General features: G+C 43.5%; 1 long non-coding RNA gene across 2 annotated transcripts; it reads left to right on the forward strand.

The window, feature by feature from the left end:
• The first annotated feature begins 11,428 nt into the window (after positions 1-11,428).
• LOC142830429 (uncharacterized) lies at positions 11,429-15,146 on the forward strand. 2 transcript variants are annotated; one of them, XR_012905660.2, is made up of 3 exons: positions 11,429-11,941; positions 13,483-13,604; positions 15,009-15,146. It is a non-coding gene; the product is annotated as an uncharacterized LOC142830429 (long non-coding RNA). The 2 variants fall into 2 exon arrangements; XR_012905661.2 differs by having other exon boundaries at positions 13,483-13,585; positions 15,009-15,142.
• The last annotated feature ends 3,958 nt before the right edge of the window (positions 15,147-19,104 follow it).

The following is a 19,104-nucleotide window of genomic DNA, read 5'->3' on the forward strand; positions in this document are numbered from 1 at the left end:
AGGTCCAAATTTCTGTGCTCTGGTGCAACTTTAAATACTGTGTCTCTACCTTGTTTGTGGCTTGGAAATTTCCGGGGGTTACTCATCACTTGTTACAGTGTGGCTCAGCTGTACTGCTTGTCCTTTGACTTTGTTTACATGATCAGTACATTTAGGTAAACAAGATTGTTATGTTCCCACCCTTATCTACAATTCGTTCTTGCTACAATGGCGTATGTACAAAGGCTTGCTTCTGGCTCATCAGTAGTAGGCAAGGGGGGGGGGGAAATGGGGAGAATGCAGGCCTCCACACCCTTATACTTCACATATACAGAGTTCTTCCACAATTAACCCCTACATGCACCTACCTCACCCCTTCCACCTGAGGCTCCACCTCTTTCTGGGGCAAAGCTCCCACCACATTGCCCATGGCCCAGCAACATCCAGCCCTGTTAATCAGTTGAACATGAGCTCCAAGTGTTACACTGTGGCCAAAGTGGAAAATTTGATCCTGGCATAGATGAATAAGGGAATATCAAGTATAAATACGAAAGATATATCTCTCTGTAGATGTTACTGATGTGCTCACCGCTGAGATACTGTGTCTAGTTCCAGCTCAAGAAGGATACTGACAAATTGGAGAAGGATCAGACAAGAGCTTCAAGAATGATTAAAGGATTGGAAAACATGACTTCTAGAGAAAGACTTAAGGAGTGCAACCTGTTGATCTTAATAAAGAAAAGGATAAGGGATGACTTGATCAGAGTCTCTAAGTATCTGCATGAAGAACAAAAATTTGAAAATAAAAAGCTCACCTGTCTAGCAAAGACATAACAAAGATCCAGTGGCTGGAAGATGAAGTTAGACAAATCCAAACTGGAAATAAGCAGCAAATGTTTAACCCTGAGCGTACTTAACCCTTGAAACACCTATCAAGAGCTATGCTGGATTCTCTATCACTGGCAACTTTAAATTCAAGATTGGATAATTTCTGAAAAGACATGCTCTAGTTCGAACACAAATTAATTCCTATGCCTATGTTATACAGGAAGTCAAACTAGAGAGTCACAATGGCTCCTTCTGACAAAACAATCTATGAATCCCCATTAAAAAGAAATGAAATAGATTCTGTGTAGACAATGAGATGGGCTTTCTTCCTCCTACATCCTTAAAGATCTACTATTGATGCTCAATAAAATCTATTTTCTTCAGCATCTTCTCTGTACACAAAGAATGACATTTTCAAAAGTGCACAGCATTGGCCAATCTGCTCCCATTAAAGTCAATGATAAAACATACTTTCACTTCAATGGGAGCAGTTAATACAAAGTTAAGTGCTTTTGATAATGCCATCCAGAGGGTTCTTGGAAAAGCACAAATTCAACAAGATTAATAATATTTCACTGATGGATTGACTTTACTGAGGGACAGTCTATCCTCAATTCTCAATCCACATTCCTTGCTCTATTTATTTTACACAAGCTACTTCTAGCACAGCTTTTTCAAAGTGACGTACCGAAATATTTGGGTGCTAATCTGTTAATTTTATTAATTTTAATTTGGAATATTGTAGATTATACATGCTGTGCATTATGTGTCTTTTAAATCAAACTTTATGCTTTTGGATAATTTTAAGCATTATAGCCAGATGTACAGGTGCTCTTTCCTTAAGCTGTGTATTAGATCATGTTAACATTAGTTTTATGTAAAGTGTTCTTTTTTTAAGTCATTTGATCTATGCCACACAGTGTTAAGACATTGTTAAAATGGAGTCATCATATTTAGATCAACTGTTTTATATTAAGTGTATTTGGCATTTATAATGAATGTTAATGGCATTTATATCAGGGGGGATAGGCATATGCAGGTACATGTTTTAAATCACTTGCTTGTTTAATATAAAAGAAAAACAATAGGTACGTATATTACCTGGATATACATATGTATGTAACAGTTTTGTAAATTATATGAAATTATCTTTGCCTTTTGCTTTTCTTCATTATCTCTCTATGCCTATAACATCAGATGTCTACAACTTATACCATCTGGAGCACAGAAATGAGAGAGTTAAATTCAGTCTCAAGCACTTATCTAGTGGTTCTACTGAAATCACTAGAATTACTTGTATAAGTGTTATTCAGTATGAGCCAGGATTGCAGAACAGGGCTTAGGACAGATGATGATGTATAGTTTTGAGCTTCCTTACTTTAATTGATTTGTTGCAGCCTTATCGCTTTTTATCTAGATTTTAAGAAAATATGAACTGCACGTCAGTTGTCAAATTACACAGATGTGATATTTTTCAATCATCCTCAGGCTTTGTGGCTGAACTTCCAACCCTGACACTGGAATATGTCCAAGATTCTATTCCTAATGCCTTGTGCACACTAAGAAAACTCTTTCTGAACAGCTCTGTACTCTTGCCATGCAGCCCTGCCTCCATCTTCTCTTAACAGGATGACAGAGCTGGTGCTGTGGGAGCTGGAATTGTGCATGCTCCCATCAGCATATGCCCAGGATTTAGGAGACCTGGCATGGGTAGAGGCTTGCAAAGCCATCTATTTGGCAGCCTCCTTTGCCCGGATCAAGAACACTGGCCTATTTGTTAGAGATGAGTGGCCGGCGAGCTCCCTCCTACCCACATGCCGCCCTATTTGGTGGGGCACAGATCCACTGCTTTATCTGGGCATGTACCTTTCTGCCACCACCTCCTCCCGGTTGGAGAATTGGATTGATCTCCTACAGGCCAGGGTGGCTGCCCAGTTGGGGAAGTGGATGGGGCTGCTCTGGTGCCTTTTCTCTGCAGAGGAGGACACTAGCTAGTCTGGTCCATGCTCTGGCACCAGTTTAACACCCAGAGCCTGCTCCTATGGAGCCTGATCAAACTCCAGAAAAAGGTCCTGGAATTTTTATGGCTGAGACTGCACTGGGTGTCTGGATTAGTCTGAGGGTGTCCTGATCCCCCCCCGGTTTCTGTAGCCAGATCCATGCCTTCCACCTCCAGGCCCTGCCAGTGGCACTGGAACAGGCTTTGGAGTGGGGGTGCTGAGCTGCATCCCTCCTTATGTCTCTCTTTGTCCCTCACCATCCCTGAGAGCTGGGGCTGGCAGACAGAACCCCAGGGCTGGTGGCACCCCAGGTTGGTGGCCAAGTGGGATCCTAATGCCAGCAGTGGAGCCACCAGGGTCAGCAGCCAAGTGAGATCCTATTGCCAGTAGCAAAGCCCCCCAGGCATAGACTCCACAGTCGAGCAGGACCCAGGCCTGGCAGTGGAGCTTGCAGGCAGCCACAAGCCCAGTGACTGGCACCCTGGGCAACAGGGGTGCAGGGCCAGTGGTTTTGACCCTGGGCATCAGGGACACAGGGTTGGGACACCAAAACATGGGGGTGATGCAGCATTCCCAACCTCCAAATCCCTACCATATTTTCCGGCGTATAAGTTGACTTTTTATACTAAAAAACATCCCCCAAAAATCGGGGGTCATCTTATACACCGGGTATAAACATACTGTAGCTTCGGCTACATACAGAACGTCCCTGTGCTGATACTGTATGTACCGCGCTGAGCCAATCCCAGCAAGCGGTGTCATCTATTAATGCATACAAAGCCTGCTTGGATTGGCTGAGTCAGAGAGGCGGGCTATTACAACCTTTGCCAATCCGAGCAGACTTTGTATGCATTAATAGAATACACCGCTTGCCGGGATTGGCTCGGCGCTGTACATACAGTATCAGCACAGGGACGATCTGTATGTAGCCGAAGCTACAGTACTGTATTAGGGCACATCCAGCGGGCTGGTGTTATTAAATGGTGTTGCCTCAGAAGGGGGGGTAGTCTTATATGGTGAGTATAGGCCAAAACCTATGTTTTAACTGGAAAATTAGGGGGTCGTCTTATACTCCCAGTCCCCTTATACGCCGGAAAATACGGTACTTCCCACACCTATGAGCCCTGCAGAGACTTCTCTACAGTCCATCATGGAGTGTGTTGGCACATGGCTTCCTCCATGGATTCCAAGAGCATTATATCCACACACACGCAATCTCCCCTAAGACCTCTCTGGGCTGCAGGTCTTTCATGCTCAGGACCTGGAATCTAGATACAGTGGTGATATTCATAGTGCCCATTGAGGGGAAGAACCCCCCAGCAGAGTCTCTAGTGTGCAGTTAGTGTGCAGATGGTGTAGTTCTCTCTGGTGCACTGGAGATTGGTACTATCTTGGCTATTATCAGAGAGTCGTCTCACTTTCCTCAAGCAGATCCTGTAGAAGGGTGATCCTTGCTGTAATTCCTGCTCACTTCTCATCATCAGCCTGTGCCTTATGAGCCAACCCTGGCACTCAGAGAACATCTGTACATGCTTGTACTTCACATCATATATTGTGTTGCCCTTATGTCCTACCCCAGCACTAAGTGGTGGGAGCTCTTGTCATCAGAGGAGAGTGATGAACCCCAGTGAGCCAATCTGTGCTCCACTCTGGTTCCACAGCCCACCAGGAATATTAGTTGGGGGCTCCTCCATGGAGTCATGACCCTGAGCTTGTACCTGACAACAGGGCCGGATTAAGGGAGGGAGGGGGGCTAGCTGGGCAGCTACCCAGGGCACCAACCTATGGGGGGTGCCTGATGGCAGCTGTAAGGGGTGTCACACACCTGGCTGTGCAGCGCCCCTTAGAGCTGCCATCAGGCGTCGCGCACCCAATTGCAGCTGTAAGGTGCACTGCGCGCCGGGGGGGGGGGGGGCAGGGCCGCGCATGCGCTGTGCGCTCAGGGACGGAGCTGCGCATGCGTTGCGTGCCCGCTGCCCAGGGTGCAGGAATGGCTTGAGCGGCCCTGCCTGGCAAGGTTCATAATACCTGTCCCTTTTACAGCGAGAGTGAACCCCAGCACAAAGGTCTGCAAAGTGTGTCAGGTTGCAGCCCCTCTTCTGGCTCCTTTGGCACTTCTTACTGGGGTTCTCTCTGCACCTTCTCATGTCTGAGCATCTCATTGGTCCTACCATGAGGGCAGGGGACTGGACTCGATGACCTGTCGAGGTCCCTTCCAGTTCTAGAATTCTATGATTCTATGATTACTAGCCCCACAAAGACATTGGCACAGGCACCCAGAGGGTATGTCTAGACTACAGGGTTTTGTTGACAGAAGTTTTGTCGACAGATACTGTCGACAAAGCTTCTGTCGACAAAGAGCTTCTGTCGACAAAGAGCGTCTAGACTACATCCAGTTCTGTCGACAAAGCAAGCCGCTTTGTTGACATAACAGTGTGGACGCAAAGGACAGTGTAGATGCAATAAAGTCTTCTATCGACAGAACTCTGTCAACAAAAGGCATTATTCCTCGTAGAATGAGGTTTACATACGTCGACAAAACTGCTGAGTTTTGTCAACATTATGTCGACATAACTCAAAGGCATTGTGGACGCAGGTATAGTTTTGTCGACAAAAGTCCACTTTTATTGACAAAACCCTGTAGTCTAGACACACCCAGACAGGCCTTGCTGTCCGGCAGCTAGCCAGAGCACCCGTGCCAACCATGTCCCAGCCTCAAGGCCCCCCTGACCCTTCTCGGGACAGAGACAAGGACCCACCCAGGGGCACCAAAAGGCGGGCACCAGCCTGGTCAGGGCCAGAAATCAAAAACTTCCTGGAGCTCTGGTCCGAGAAAGAAGCTCTGCAGGCCCTGCAAACACGACACAGGAATGTGGACATCTACGAGCACCTGGCCCAGGGACTGGCCATGAAAAGGCATCACCTCCTCACCCTGGCACAAGTCAGGGCCAAGGTAAAGGAGCTGCATCAGGGATATGCCTGGGACCGGGACCAGAGCTCCCGGGACCAGAGCTCCCGCTCTGGGGCAGCCCCCAAGACCTGCCCTTACTACAAGGAGTTGGAGCAGATCCTGGGTGGTGGGGAAGCCCAGACTCCACTGCGTGTGCTGGAGTCTGGGTTACCCCACCACATCATGGACCAACCCCTCCTGAGGGTGGAAAACCAGGCAGGAGAGGCGGGAGAGCTGCACCAGGAGGAGGAGGAAGAGGAAGCAACAGGGACCAAAACCCCAGAGGCCTCCCAGGCATCCGTGGACATCGGGGAGGGAACTCCAGGTGAGTGCTTTGAGGGGTCACCATACACGGACAGGTTGGCAGTGTGGGGAGCCAGCTAGCCCCATTGCCACTGTGGGGCCCCTGTGAGGCTTTCAGGCTACTGCCCAACTCACACGCGGTGTCACGTGTAACACCTGAGTCTCCAAAGGAGAGCCCCTGACAGCCACGGCATGCCCTCGGGGGTGCACACAGACAGTGATTGTAATAAGCAAGTGATGAATATTATTATACTCACCCTTATTACTATTACACATTTTTTTATTAAATTAACACTTTTCTATGCTACAAACTTTTCGAATCAGCAGGTTACAGAGATTACAAGAAAAGTAACCCCGAAATATTTTTTACAGAGCCAGTGAGGGTAAGTAAAAGACACAACAAAGAAGAGCAGCTGCATGCTTATCTATCTTTCTAGGCTGCAAAAACGAAGGGAAAGAGCATATTTATACATCAGAAAGGTTAATACCTGCTTTGGCAGGACTCTTAATCTATCTTTTCAGACTCAGAATGCACAAGCTATGTCTAGACTACAGGGTTCTTTCGAAAAAACTTCACTTGTGTCTAGACTGCCCCCACACTCTTTGAAATGAAATAGAAAGAATGTGGCGGGTTTTCTTGACAATGGTAAACCTCATTTTACAAGGAAGAACACCTTTTTTTGAAAGAGTTCTTTCGAAAAAAGGCGTTCTTGAACACAAACAGGGCTTTTTTGAAAGAGCATCCAGATTGCCTGGGTGCTCTCTTTTGAAAAAGCAGATTGCTTTTTCAAAAAAAGTGATGGCTGTGTAGACGATCTCTTTTGAAAGAATCTTTTTCGAAAGATTATTTTGAAAAAACTTCTTTCTAAAGAAGCGTGTAATCCAGATGTACCCAAAGAGAAAAAAACATGTATAAAGGCAATGCCTATTGTGGCTGACCCCTAACCACTATTCCAGACCCCTATTAATTTTTACATATCCCAATAAAGTTATTCATGCCTATTGACCTATGAAAGTGAAAAAAATAATGTAACCAAATAAAAATAACTGGGGGGAGGGGAAAATCTGGGACTTTTTAAAATTTTATTCTCTAACTTAAAGTAGAGAATAACTTAAAGTAAAAAATATTTTAACCATTATATATCTTGATTCAGAATTTTTTTGCAACTAAAAAACCCCTCCTCTGACATTCAGCAGAGGGTAAAAACACAATTACAAGCTGCTAAAAGAAAATGTATCAGTGAACTGCAAGCTGATTATATGGTACCCAAGGGCAATATGACTGTCACAGAATTTCAAAACAAGATGTGAGAATCTAGGACAGTCTGATGGTTAACTTATCTTCTTAGTTATACTCTCTGGTTTTTAATTCAACATTGAGTTACAACATTTCTATCATCAACACACCCACTATTGCTAAAATGGTCTACAGTTCCTAATGCAGCACATAAGCTTTGACTAAGGATGAAAGGGAATGATGAGGATGAAATAGAAAAAGGAATAGTGGCATATATTGTTAGACACAGTCTCAGAATGAAAAGGATGGTATGTGTAATTATCTACACCCACTGCAACAACAGCACATTGCCTAACTGATGAAAATTCATAGGTTCATGAGATACCTATAGACTTCAAGATACTGATTCAACAGATACTCGCATATTTAGTAGAAATAATTCCATATTTCAATATAAAATTGACAGGTTGCAGATATGAAATGAAATTTAGTGATCTGGTACCACAAGCCTCAACAGAATCCTTTGTTGTTGTTGTTGTTGTTGTTAGTGAATGGGATCCCTGCATAATGCATTCAAGCAAGACTAGGGTGTACTTTCAGTAGTAATGCCACAACTGAAGTTAAGCAGATAGTAAAGTGTCGGTTAAAGGGTTACATACAGCACTTTAAGAGTTTTTTTAAAGTCAACTGTGCACAGTGAGCTTTCTGTGTCAGCAGAAATTCAGCTAATCCTATAGGAAAGAGGGTGATTTCAAAAGGTAATTGATGTCTTTTTAACCTAGAACTGTCAGACTGTGTTGAGAATAATGGCACCTAAAATGTTGAAAGTTAAAAGTGAAATTGTAAAATTGATCCACCTCAGGTTCTGAATTTTAACATATAAGTTAGCATTATACTTGTATTGGAATATTATTCGCCTTCAAAGCTTGGCGTTAAGTATGGTGGGAGTGTTTTCTGGTGGTTAGATCAGAGTTGGGGTGTCTAGACTTTTGTATTTTTCCTACAACGCTGCCAGAATGGCTGATTCCCATTTTGATTAACAGCTATAATACTGTTGATAAGAGTTTGATGCATTGGGAAGAGTTTGGTCATATACAATGATAATAATCTAATCCACTTAAAAGAAAATGCTTTTAAATCTAAAATACACTCACATTTTGCAGGCTTGTTGCTGTTACTGTGAGTCTTTGATCCCAATCAGAGAGGCAGAAGGGAAATCTATATGCAGAATTTGAAGAGCTTTTATGACTAAAAGTGATGAGAAAAGTCACAGAAAAAACTCAGTGAATTTGTACAGATTCTAGAGACCTTGCCAAGATCAAGGATTTGAATGCCCATTTTATGGAAACTCAAAATGCTTCCTTCAGTTATGTTATGAATTCTGCCTATAATGATACATAATCTGTTCTATCATAATATTGAGACCAAAGTCAGACCAAAGTAAGGAGCACAAGAGTTTACCATATTTCTTAGCAGTGTACACTAGATTCTTGCATCCTAAAGTTTCCCAGAGTTGTAGTTCTGCTGATGATAGCAACAATGGGAATTCTAGGGTAGGCAAGGCACCAGCAGGTCCCAGTGTTTTAGCCACTGTGCTATACATATCTGCTCAGAACAGATCTAGATCAAATGGCAGCTCAAACTGAGCTAAAAATTCTGATGATGCCTTATTTTCACCAACATTTCCACCACCAGCAACACTGCATGAGCGGTAGGGATAGTGATATATTTTAAGGAACAAATGCTAGCACACATGGGCTTCAAGAAACATTTGGCTGAGATGACTAATTCAGTTAGTAGGCTTTGAAGAGTTGTTATGGTCAATTTATGGTACAGAACTGCCATCAATTGAGGTTTATGCACTACATTCCTGGCATCTGTTTTCATCAGATTTTTATTCCCTTTATTGTGAAAAATTTAAGATAACAATTTCAAAAATAGGTGCTTGAGGTAGGTTCCTAAATCCATGTTTAGTTATCTAAATAGGCCCGAGTCTCAAAAACGCTGAATATTCTGCAGCTCCCATTAACATATAGCGTAAAAATGTGTCCTTTATACATAAAATGCTCAGACTTTATGCTTTGTCAAAAACCCATTCGCTTTACATAAACAAATATTGAAGAAAATTATGTAGCAAAAGGAGGACAAACAGCTAATTAAAGCAAAATGTAAGCATAACTGGTCAGTAAAACCCTATCTTCAGTGAGGCCGATGGCAAACTCTCATTGATTTCAATGAGGCCTTGATCTCATCCAAAGGTAGGCTCAGTTGTGTTCTGTTATATGAAACCTTGTGTGGTTCAAGGGCCAATTTTATGTATTTGGTTTTGGATGAAACTGGATTATGTGAAAGCGGCGAGGATTATGTGATATTATGTGGGATCTATACAACCACTATCTACGATAATGGATTATATGATGTCAGATGTGAATGTTTACATGCTAAGATCTGGATGCACATGCATCAGAGAAATCAGAAAACGATTAACTCTTTTCTATATTCTATCATTGTTTCAATGCCAAAATATTTGAACTTAATCATGCAACCCTTAGTCATACAGTAAACTTCCGATAATCCGGCACCTTTAGGACCCAGAGGGTGCCAGATTATTAGATATGCTGGACTATCGGAAGGGGGGGGCTATGAGGGGTCTGGGGTAGAGTGGGGGAAATGTGCCTCTTGGTGCTGCGGGACAAACCCGGCAGCACCCCAGCTGCTCTGCCCCAGACTTCCCCAAGTCAGCCGCTGCTGAAACTGACCAGCAGCTGACTCCGGGAAGCCTGGAGCAGATCAGGTAGGGTGCTGGTCAGTTTCAGTAGCGGCTGAATCGGGGAAGCCGGGGGCAGAGCAGCTCCAATTGTTCTGGGTTCCAAATGGTGCCGGACCATCAGGAGTGCCGGACCATTGGATGCCGGACCAGTGGAATCTTACTGTATAAATAATGCCACTGAAGACAATGGGACCACTCATGTCCCACCCTTTATATTCTCTGCTAGGAGAAAGAGGGATGTATTCTAGTAGTAGATTTTTGACAGCCATATGAGACATTCTGTAGTTGCAGTAGTTTATTTAGCTTTCATCTGGATGGATTCATTGAAACACTATACAAAAAATGCTAGTATATTAATCAAGAAAATTATTCCATCACACAAATAAAAACCATAAAATTTAGTATACATCGAAGTGATTTCAGAAACTTAAACATTACTATAATTTCCCCGCTTATACACAGAGCATGCCAAGTATCTAAGTATCAAGTATCTAAAAGGGTGTTACAAGGAAAAGGGAGAAAAATTGTTCTCGTTGGCCTCTGAGGATAGGACAAGGAGCAATGGGCTTAAACTGCAGCAAGGAAGGTTTAAGTTGGACATTAGGAAAAACTTCCTCACTGTCAGGGTGGTTAAACACTGGAATAAATTGCCTAGGGAGATTGTGGAATCTCCCTCACTAGAGATATTTAAGAACAGGTTAGACAGACACCTGTCAAGGATGAACTAGACAGTGCTTGGTCCTGCAGTGAGAGCAGGGGACTGGACTTCATGACCACTTGAGGTACCTTCCAGTTCTCTGATTCTATGTTTATAGTATTTTTCTCCTATAATTTAATCACCAACCATTAATTTCTTTATTTCATATTTACTTGCGGGTTACTGAGTGTATAAACCTTAATAAAGAGTACACTCAAAGATCAGTACCTGGAATAAAACACATTTACTGAATAGCAGACTTACAGCAAGAGTGCATGACCCTCTGAGATGGCCTGGAATTGAGAATTACTTCAAAGAAAAAACATATTTCTTAAAGAGTTTGTATATTTTGTGAACTAAATGTTACCCTGCTTTTTTTGGTTGATCAGTGCTTTTAAAATCAAGTCCTGTATTAAGATCCCTAAATAAAGATTTAGGAGTATAAAAGGCTATTAGAAACACCAGTAGCTTGCAGGAGCATACCTACTGGGAGCTTACATGATGGTTTTCTTAACGCTTTAGGAATAAAAGAAAGATCACATTAAGGGAACATATTTCCTGACTAAATCTTTTGTAATCCTAGATTTTGTTGTTTTCATAGTTATATATCTGTGTGACGGGCCGTCACTGACCCGGGGGGAGGCTGGTCAGAGCCACCCCCCACCGGGACCCGGCGGCCAGTCCCGAGCCCCTTGGCGTTACCCCGGTGTAAGCCAGAGGAGCCAGCAGGACCACTTGCTGCCGTGCCTGCGCCGGCAGGGGAGCGTTGGCCCCTCCCTCGAGGGCAGGGTGGAGCGAGGCGGGCGTGTGGTGGGGGCGGAGGCCGGCACGCGACCGGAAGGGGAGGGGCCCTGGACAGCGGCCGGCGCAGCGGGCCACTTTGAAAAGGCTCGCCACTGGCGTGGTTGGGGGTAGCCTCCCTGCAGCGGCAGAGGAGCGGCCCCCCACCGAGGACAGACCCCGAGCGCCACCCAGGCCTGCAGGCGGCCAGACCTTGGCCCTGGGGCCATAGGGACAGCCGTCACCACCCGCGGTCGGCCAGCCCCTTCCCCGTCAAGAGCCGAACCCCACCGCGCCGGACCCGGAGGGAACGGCCAAGCCGAGAGTGAACCCGGCCAAGGGAACTCTCCCCGGCGACTTCCCCCGGATGACCCAGGATCTGAGCAACCGAGCCAGGGTAAGTTCTGGGGGTTGGGGCGGCGCTGCCAAGAGCCGCCAGGAGGGAGGAAGGAGCCCGGGGCAGGACGCTTTTGGCATCCATGGGTGGACGGGTTACGGAGGGAGTGACCCCCCATCCACCGTGCCGGGGCGCGAGCAGGCCCCGACACTCAGGGTCCCGGGCTGGGACCTGGAGAGAGGGTGGGACCGGGTCCCCCTCCCTCTCCTAGAGGAGCATCCCGCTCCCAACGACCATAGCTATAGCGAAGTGCAAGTCGGGACCCCGCGAGGGGGGAGAACCCGGACTAGGGGCTTCGGCCCCATCCTGCAGGGATGGGTAACTATTTTAGGGTTCGCTGATCCCCCTTCCGTCCGGGAGAGGGTGATCGCACCCAAGGACTCGGGCCCCATAGCAGAGACCCGGGGTACAACGAAGGACCAAAAGAGGACAAGAGGGTCCGCAGACCCCCCCTCCTCGGGCTGAGAGGGGGTGATCGCACCGCTCACCCCTCACAATCTGTAATAGTTACCATTAAAAAGGTCAATTTTTACATTTAAAGATCATAATTGCAATTGCAATATTTCCAGAACTACTTTGGTATCTAATCCTAGAGATCTACCCCCTGCTCACTTTGCTCACCAACCCCCTATCATTCTGTCACGCAGCAGGAAAAACTTTTTTCTATATAGAGAGATATTACTGAGAGGTAAATATTGGCTTTTTAATGGTGGCCACTATCTGAAGATAATATGTATGAACTCATATCACTGATCATCAGGGAACTGCTACAGTGAAAATGGCAGTCACCTGAACCAGCAAGTTATTCATAAAGATGAAATCTTGGCCCTTTTTAGTCAATAATAAATCTCCTTTGATTTCAATAAAATGAGTTCACCCTCAAACATAAACACACACAAAGAGAATTACTTCAAAGAAAAGAACCATATTTCTATTTCTGGGCAGACACTGACTCTTCCAGAAAGAAACACTCTTTTAGTAAATGGTGGTTCCTTTCACAGGGTGTAAGATTCAGGTATCAGAAAAAAACATGCAAGAAAATAAACAGAGGCACTCTTAAGTGCTGCACCTCATGTGAAAATTTACCACATTGCAGAAGTCCCTTTTTGTGTGGCACAAGTATTGTCTCTTAAAATTTACTGCACTGATATATTACTCACCTTGTAGCAATTTTCTGACCTTTGTTCAGAAAAATAACTCCAAGTGTCTGAAGTATCACAATGTACTGATTAAATGATTCAGGTGGGGAAAAAAAGACTTTGAGGGGACATACTGCAAATAAATAAAATCTTAACCAGAGATATATAACAGATTTGTTTTCCCTACCAGAAAATAATTCATGTGGTCAGCAGAGATGGCTATAGTAATTCATTTTTCTTTTTCTCTTTTCTTTTCTTTTTTTTTCTTTTGCTACCTACTGTTACTTAACAGCCCCCTTATTTAGAATATACAGATGTCACAATATTTTACTGGGAGATGCAGAATGCTTTCATAATTTTCCAGGAAACAGAATGCTAACATGTGTTCTGTTTTGTTCTTAGCCAGTTCTGCTCTTGTCAGAAGGTGCCTTGGGCAGCTCCATCAGTCTCTTTTACAATGAAGGAGAGAAATCCAGGAGACATTTATTTTATAGCTCAAACACAGGTAAATTATCTAGAAATAGGTAAGCATGGTTTTCATCTCCCTAGTTTTTCTTACCATAGAAATAAAACAGAATGGATTTATTAGTTTTATAATAGTGAAAATGACTAATGCATTGTTTCCTCTTCTGTAAAATATAATTATTAATATTAGTTATTATATTTAGTATAGGTTTTGCTATTCTGTTTAAATCAAAAGCCTATGCAAGATATAGCTCAATGAGAAAAAAAAAGTAATTTTTTTGGGTGGGGGAGGTTAAAATGACGAACTTCTCCCTTCTAGATTTTTAGTTTAGAATGGGATGGAAATAAATTTGGTGGCCCACCGAACGACCAAATAATTCCCTCAGGCTGTGTTTGAATATGTTTCATCATATCAGGGAACAAGAACTATGGTCCAAATATGTCCAGTTTTGGGGAAAATTGTGGAAATTAATTAGTGTTACTTTGTACTTGTTCCTGAAATTAATCAAAATCTAAATGTAATCAAATTGTAATGAAAATTCAGGTTCTTACTCCTGCTGAAGAACTGTGTGAAACTATGACCCCTTCCCCCAAAAAACCTTGTAAGGTGGGACATTAGACTACCATCAGGTTCTCTGTGTTATCAGAGGCTTCATTTTCCACATATACTAATTGCTTAGTAAGGTCTAAGAAATCTAACAGGGCAGAGTAGAGGGCAGGGAAGTCTAGCTGATGTCCAACAGCACCTGAATTTCCACACTGGCTTAATGTGGTATTTGTCTGTCCTTTATTTCTTTGCAACCAAGTTAGCTTTGATTTCCAAACTTTGATTTCCAGGCAGATCTGGGCTTACTTCATGGTTGTTGCCTGAGAATCATACTCAAAAGCCTCCAAGAAGCCAATACACAGAGGGATCCCATAATTCATGCAACTAGACCATGAAGAAATGTTAAGTTGCTTCTAGATAGAAGCTAGATTCCAAGAGACAGAGTTTTTTTTTTTTTTTAAATGGGATGGATATAGGAAAGCCCATTAGGCCTTGCTCGACCACAAATGCAACAATCAGGCTTCCTTTTAAAACATAAGTAAAAAAAAATGTTTTTACAATAAGCTGACAGGGGAGGTGGACTGTCAGTCACTAAATGGGACATTCATAGGGATTGGAGAATTTTCTTTGTCCCCTGAAGATCTTTGTTGATAGAAAAGAGGGAATAACCCTTTAGTATCCATTCCCTGATGATACCTTCTCTCAATACAGTCTAATGACATGTCACATGTGGAACTTTAAGGGGGCTTGTGAACATCAGGGATGGTGCAAAGAGTCCAACTGAAAGGGCTGACCCAATTTTGGGACTTCACACACCTTTTTGCAAATCAGCCTGTTTATGAATGTAATGTTACTCTGGGGAAAATGTGAATGTATTTGCCTATAAAGTAATGGAAGTGTTGGTCTTCTTGCACAGATCTGGGGGCATATCTGACTCTGTCCCAACGCACCACAAAAGACCCTGGATACAGAGGAATCAGGGCAATTCTGCTGTGAGAGAGGTCATGATAAACGAAACACATGGACATCATTTTTTTAGGGATGCAAGGCAAGATAAACCTCTGCAGTTGCTGTGCAAGAATGGCTCATTAGAAGCTAAAATAATGAGCCGTGGAATAAATGCTTAGTTTAAATACATTATAGTAAATTGATTAAGCTTCCTTACTTTTTTGCACTATTGCTCACAACTTTCAAAATATTCCCCAGTATGCCCCACTCAGAGTGCGGACACAGCAATATACCATGAACCAGATACACTGGGAAGCTAGGATGCTGCCACAGTTGCCACGTAATTTGTCCTCTTCTGGATATTGGGTTGAAATAAGAAAAACCCATTATGCAGTTTGATGCAGTGGCCAATCTGGTGCTGAATGGATCCATATGATTGAACCATAGTAGGAAAGGCTGTATATCAGACCTTGTAAAATGTTCTAAGGTAACAAGCCATAACATTGCTATAGCATCACTGTAATATTTTAGACAATTACTGTAGAATATTACACCATTTTAATTTAATGGGAGGATAATGGCTTATTGGCAGAGCTGTGATTGAAAGCATGAAGAAAGCCAGCACACCGTCTACTTTGGGTACTTATATGGCCCCATCAACACACTGACTGAGCAACTCATAAGCTGTAAATATATTTATCCTCATAACATCCCTATAGTGTGTGGGAGTTCTACTATTCACAGTTTACAGATGAAGATCTGAGGCACGGAATGGATAAGTGGCCTTTCTCTCCCACAGCCAATACTTTTAAATCCTCAGGCATATGAGAAAAACTTCACGCAGCATTCTGCTGATTAAGTATGGTCCACTGCTAAATTAATGGCAATTCTATATTACTTTAATATGCTTATACAACATTTGTATATCGTACTGTAATTTGGTGGTTACAGTGCATTTGACAATGTACTGTTCTTTCACAGATTAGAGAAAGGGGGAGGAAGAGATGGGAAAAAAGTATCTTCAATAGAAAAAAAAATGTTAAAGGAAGAACTCCCACACAAGATTTTGTGGTCACTGGTCACTTCCAATTATATTGCTCCATCAGCTAATGTTTGTTGTCAGACAGAAACAAAGAACAATGAAGAAAAATAAGTTGGAAGCAGAGAAATTGTTTCTTCAGTACTACAACGGCCTACAGAAAAAGAAAACATTTCTGCTGAAGTTACATAATTATATGTTAGATAACCCTGTCAGAATCTCAGTGAAAGCATGGCAGTGTTGCTTTATTCCCATTAAAGATCAGTGCCCTACTGTCAATTACCTGCCAACTTGAGGTCACACTGCTCTGGGGATATACTTTTCCCATACTAAAATGGAGCAAACATTTATACTGTAGTTCCTTTAAAATAATACTCTATGACTACTGAATGCAGAAGATAAAATCATTTTAACTACATGTAATTGAACATAACCAAGATGCATAATGATTAGAAAGGCTCCACTATTTTTGCATCACAAATGCAGCCTGCATCTCAGGTTGACAATATTATCTTTTTGTAATTCTGATCACTCTAAATGCAGTGTTAAAGCCTACAAAACTCTTTGGAAATTGATTTAAAATAATTTGGTAAGGTTCTAAGCAAATGTCAAAATCATGCCATCAAGATTATAATAAATAGTGCATTCTGGGTATAGATTGCTTTTGACCTAACATCTGGCTCTAGCCTCGAAGTTCAGATACTGATCCAAACACATCTACAGGAATTTATTTTAATCCCTTATAGAGGAATCAGCCAGAAACAGCGCATTTAGATCAGAACTTACTTTGTCTCAGCTTTTGCGTTGGGCCCATTGTTACATAGCAAAATGTTCAAGATCAGCAGTGGGGAATCCTGCACTAGGGAATGGACCTGAGGCATCCTAACAATAATTACCTGAACCTGACCTTTCTCTCTCAGTGGCCTAGTCTACAAACTCTAAACTGCTGGAGGCGGGAAGAAAAAATGAAGTAAGGTTACAGCAAAGCAATGGTAGCACATTCTGTAACTTTCAAAAACTGACACAGTCTTTGGAGGCATATATGCCTGTGAGTGGGAAAGTCCTTGCTCCCAAAATGCAGCTGCGAGAATTTTAGTGGGACAGGCTAGCCTATGACATTGTGGGCTCCTGTTCAAAGGCACATGTGCAAAGTCCCATCCTCACCATACCTACCATACACTTTCACTCAACACAGGGCTGCCAAAAGTCTGCTGGTGTGTGTGTGTGCATTTTATATGAAATCCAGTAAGCATGCAAGGAAGATAAAGTGATGCAGATATAGAGAAAGCAGGACGTCTACTGGCAGTTATATTTATTGGAACTGTTGGCAGTGTGCAGGGTCCTGGCAACCAAACAGAAAACATAAGAATGTCAGGGTAGTTTATCCTTTTGGTCAATATTTTTATTCTCCTTTGTTGTGCTCTGTACACAACTTATGCAATATGTGGGTGTCACAGAGTGGGAAGTCCAGCTCCCTGGAAAGCCAGGCAAGAGGCCCTCTTGAGCCCCATCTGCTTGGCCTCAACCCATAATCAGCCCCCTATCCATAGCCTCTTGCAACAGGGCAGCACGGCTCAGTGGCCTAGTCTACAAGACAAGTCAGTAAGGCCCAGTGGCCAAATCTATAGTAACCCCAGTAAACAGAGCAGTGAGGCCCAGCGGCCTAGACTATAACCTCCAGTCTAGGCCAGTAAGACTCGGCAGACTAGTACATAGTAACGCCAGTTCATGGGACAATAAGGCCCAGTGGCCAAGTCAGTATTACAATAGGCACACCCCCTTTTGGGAGTCAATGGAGGGAGGTAGGGGGACCCAGCCCCTCCCTCTCCACTAGGCCCCAGCCCAGGGCCCTGTCAGTGGTGGGTGTATCCCACCACTGGCTCTGCAGGGAATACACCTAAAACATGCTGAGAAGCCTCCAGCTTCCCACCCTGAGCTAATTCCTACCCTGTCCGCTGGCTAGCGTCTTCCCCTCCTGCGTCCTCCTGGTTAGTTGTGCTTCCTGGAATCTGTTTACTGCGGTGGAAGTGGCTGCTGCTGCTGCTGCTGCTGCTGCTGAGGTGGCTGCTCTTATGTTTGGGCAGGAGCTCCTTCCCCTCCCATGATCAGCCCTGTCTGAACTACTCCCCAGGCTTTTATACTAGGCCCGCAGTTGGAGCATGCCCAGCAGGGCTGTGGGGGAGGGGCCTTCTCAGCCAAGCGGGCCTGGTTAATCCGTCATGGGCCAGTAAGGGGTCGATACACCCCATCACAGTGGGGAACCACATGAGCTGAGGAGAGTCCATAGAACCTTATTTACTTACTACAGACTGCAGAATGATGATGGCTTCTGAAACACAGATGACAATGAGGTCTACTTCATGGCTCCAAAACTATTTAACATGATACTACTCGATTTCTACACACTACATACGTCTCTACCTGCAGAGTGAAAAGATATTTAAACAAAATTAGACACACATTTCTATCATTAAAGCTATTTAAATGAATGTAATCCAATTCCTGTATATTACATCCTTTTCAAGTTTGTATGAAATCCTCCCTTCCCAAAGTTTCCTGCTAGCTCCTTTAATTATTAAGGATTTTTTTGAGAGCCTCTTACCGAAGGAGCAAATGTGAGCGTTCTTAAGAGTTTCCTGGGAGTAAAACGTGCTTACTTTAACCATCTCTCTGACTCTAACAAACTTTTCCCATGGTACGTATGTATATCATGCAGATGGTGTGTGCACGAGATAGACTTGCTGCTTTCTTTACCTTAGTGGTTGAATATTCTGGTAGATCATTGCTTCTCCTTCCTCCACCCCGAATCCTACTCAGAACAGACACACCTCCACATTTCTCCTAGTTAAAGAGTTGTTGTTACCTTAAAGAAGATACTGCAATTCCTCTCTTTGCTTTTGGTCCCAAAGGGCCAGGATTTATGAAGTGGATAGTCACCTTCTCTGAATGGGAATGTCTTAGACAGAGGTCAGCCCAGCTAATTTTATAAGTTGCAGGTGTGGCATTTTGCAGCTAACTGGAACAG

This window comes from Pelodiscus sinensis, chromosome 8 (assembly GCF_052426305.1).
Source record: "Pelodiscus sinensis isolate ZL-2025 chromosome 8, ASM5242630v1, whole genome shotgun sequence".
NCBI lineage: Eukaryota > Metazoa > Chordata > Testudines > Trionychidae > Pelodiscus > Pelodiscus sinensis.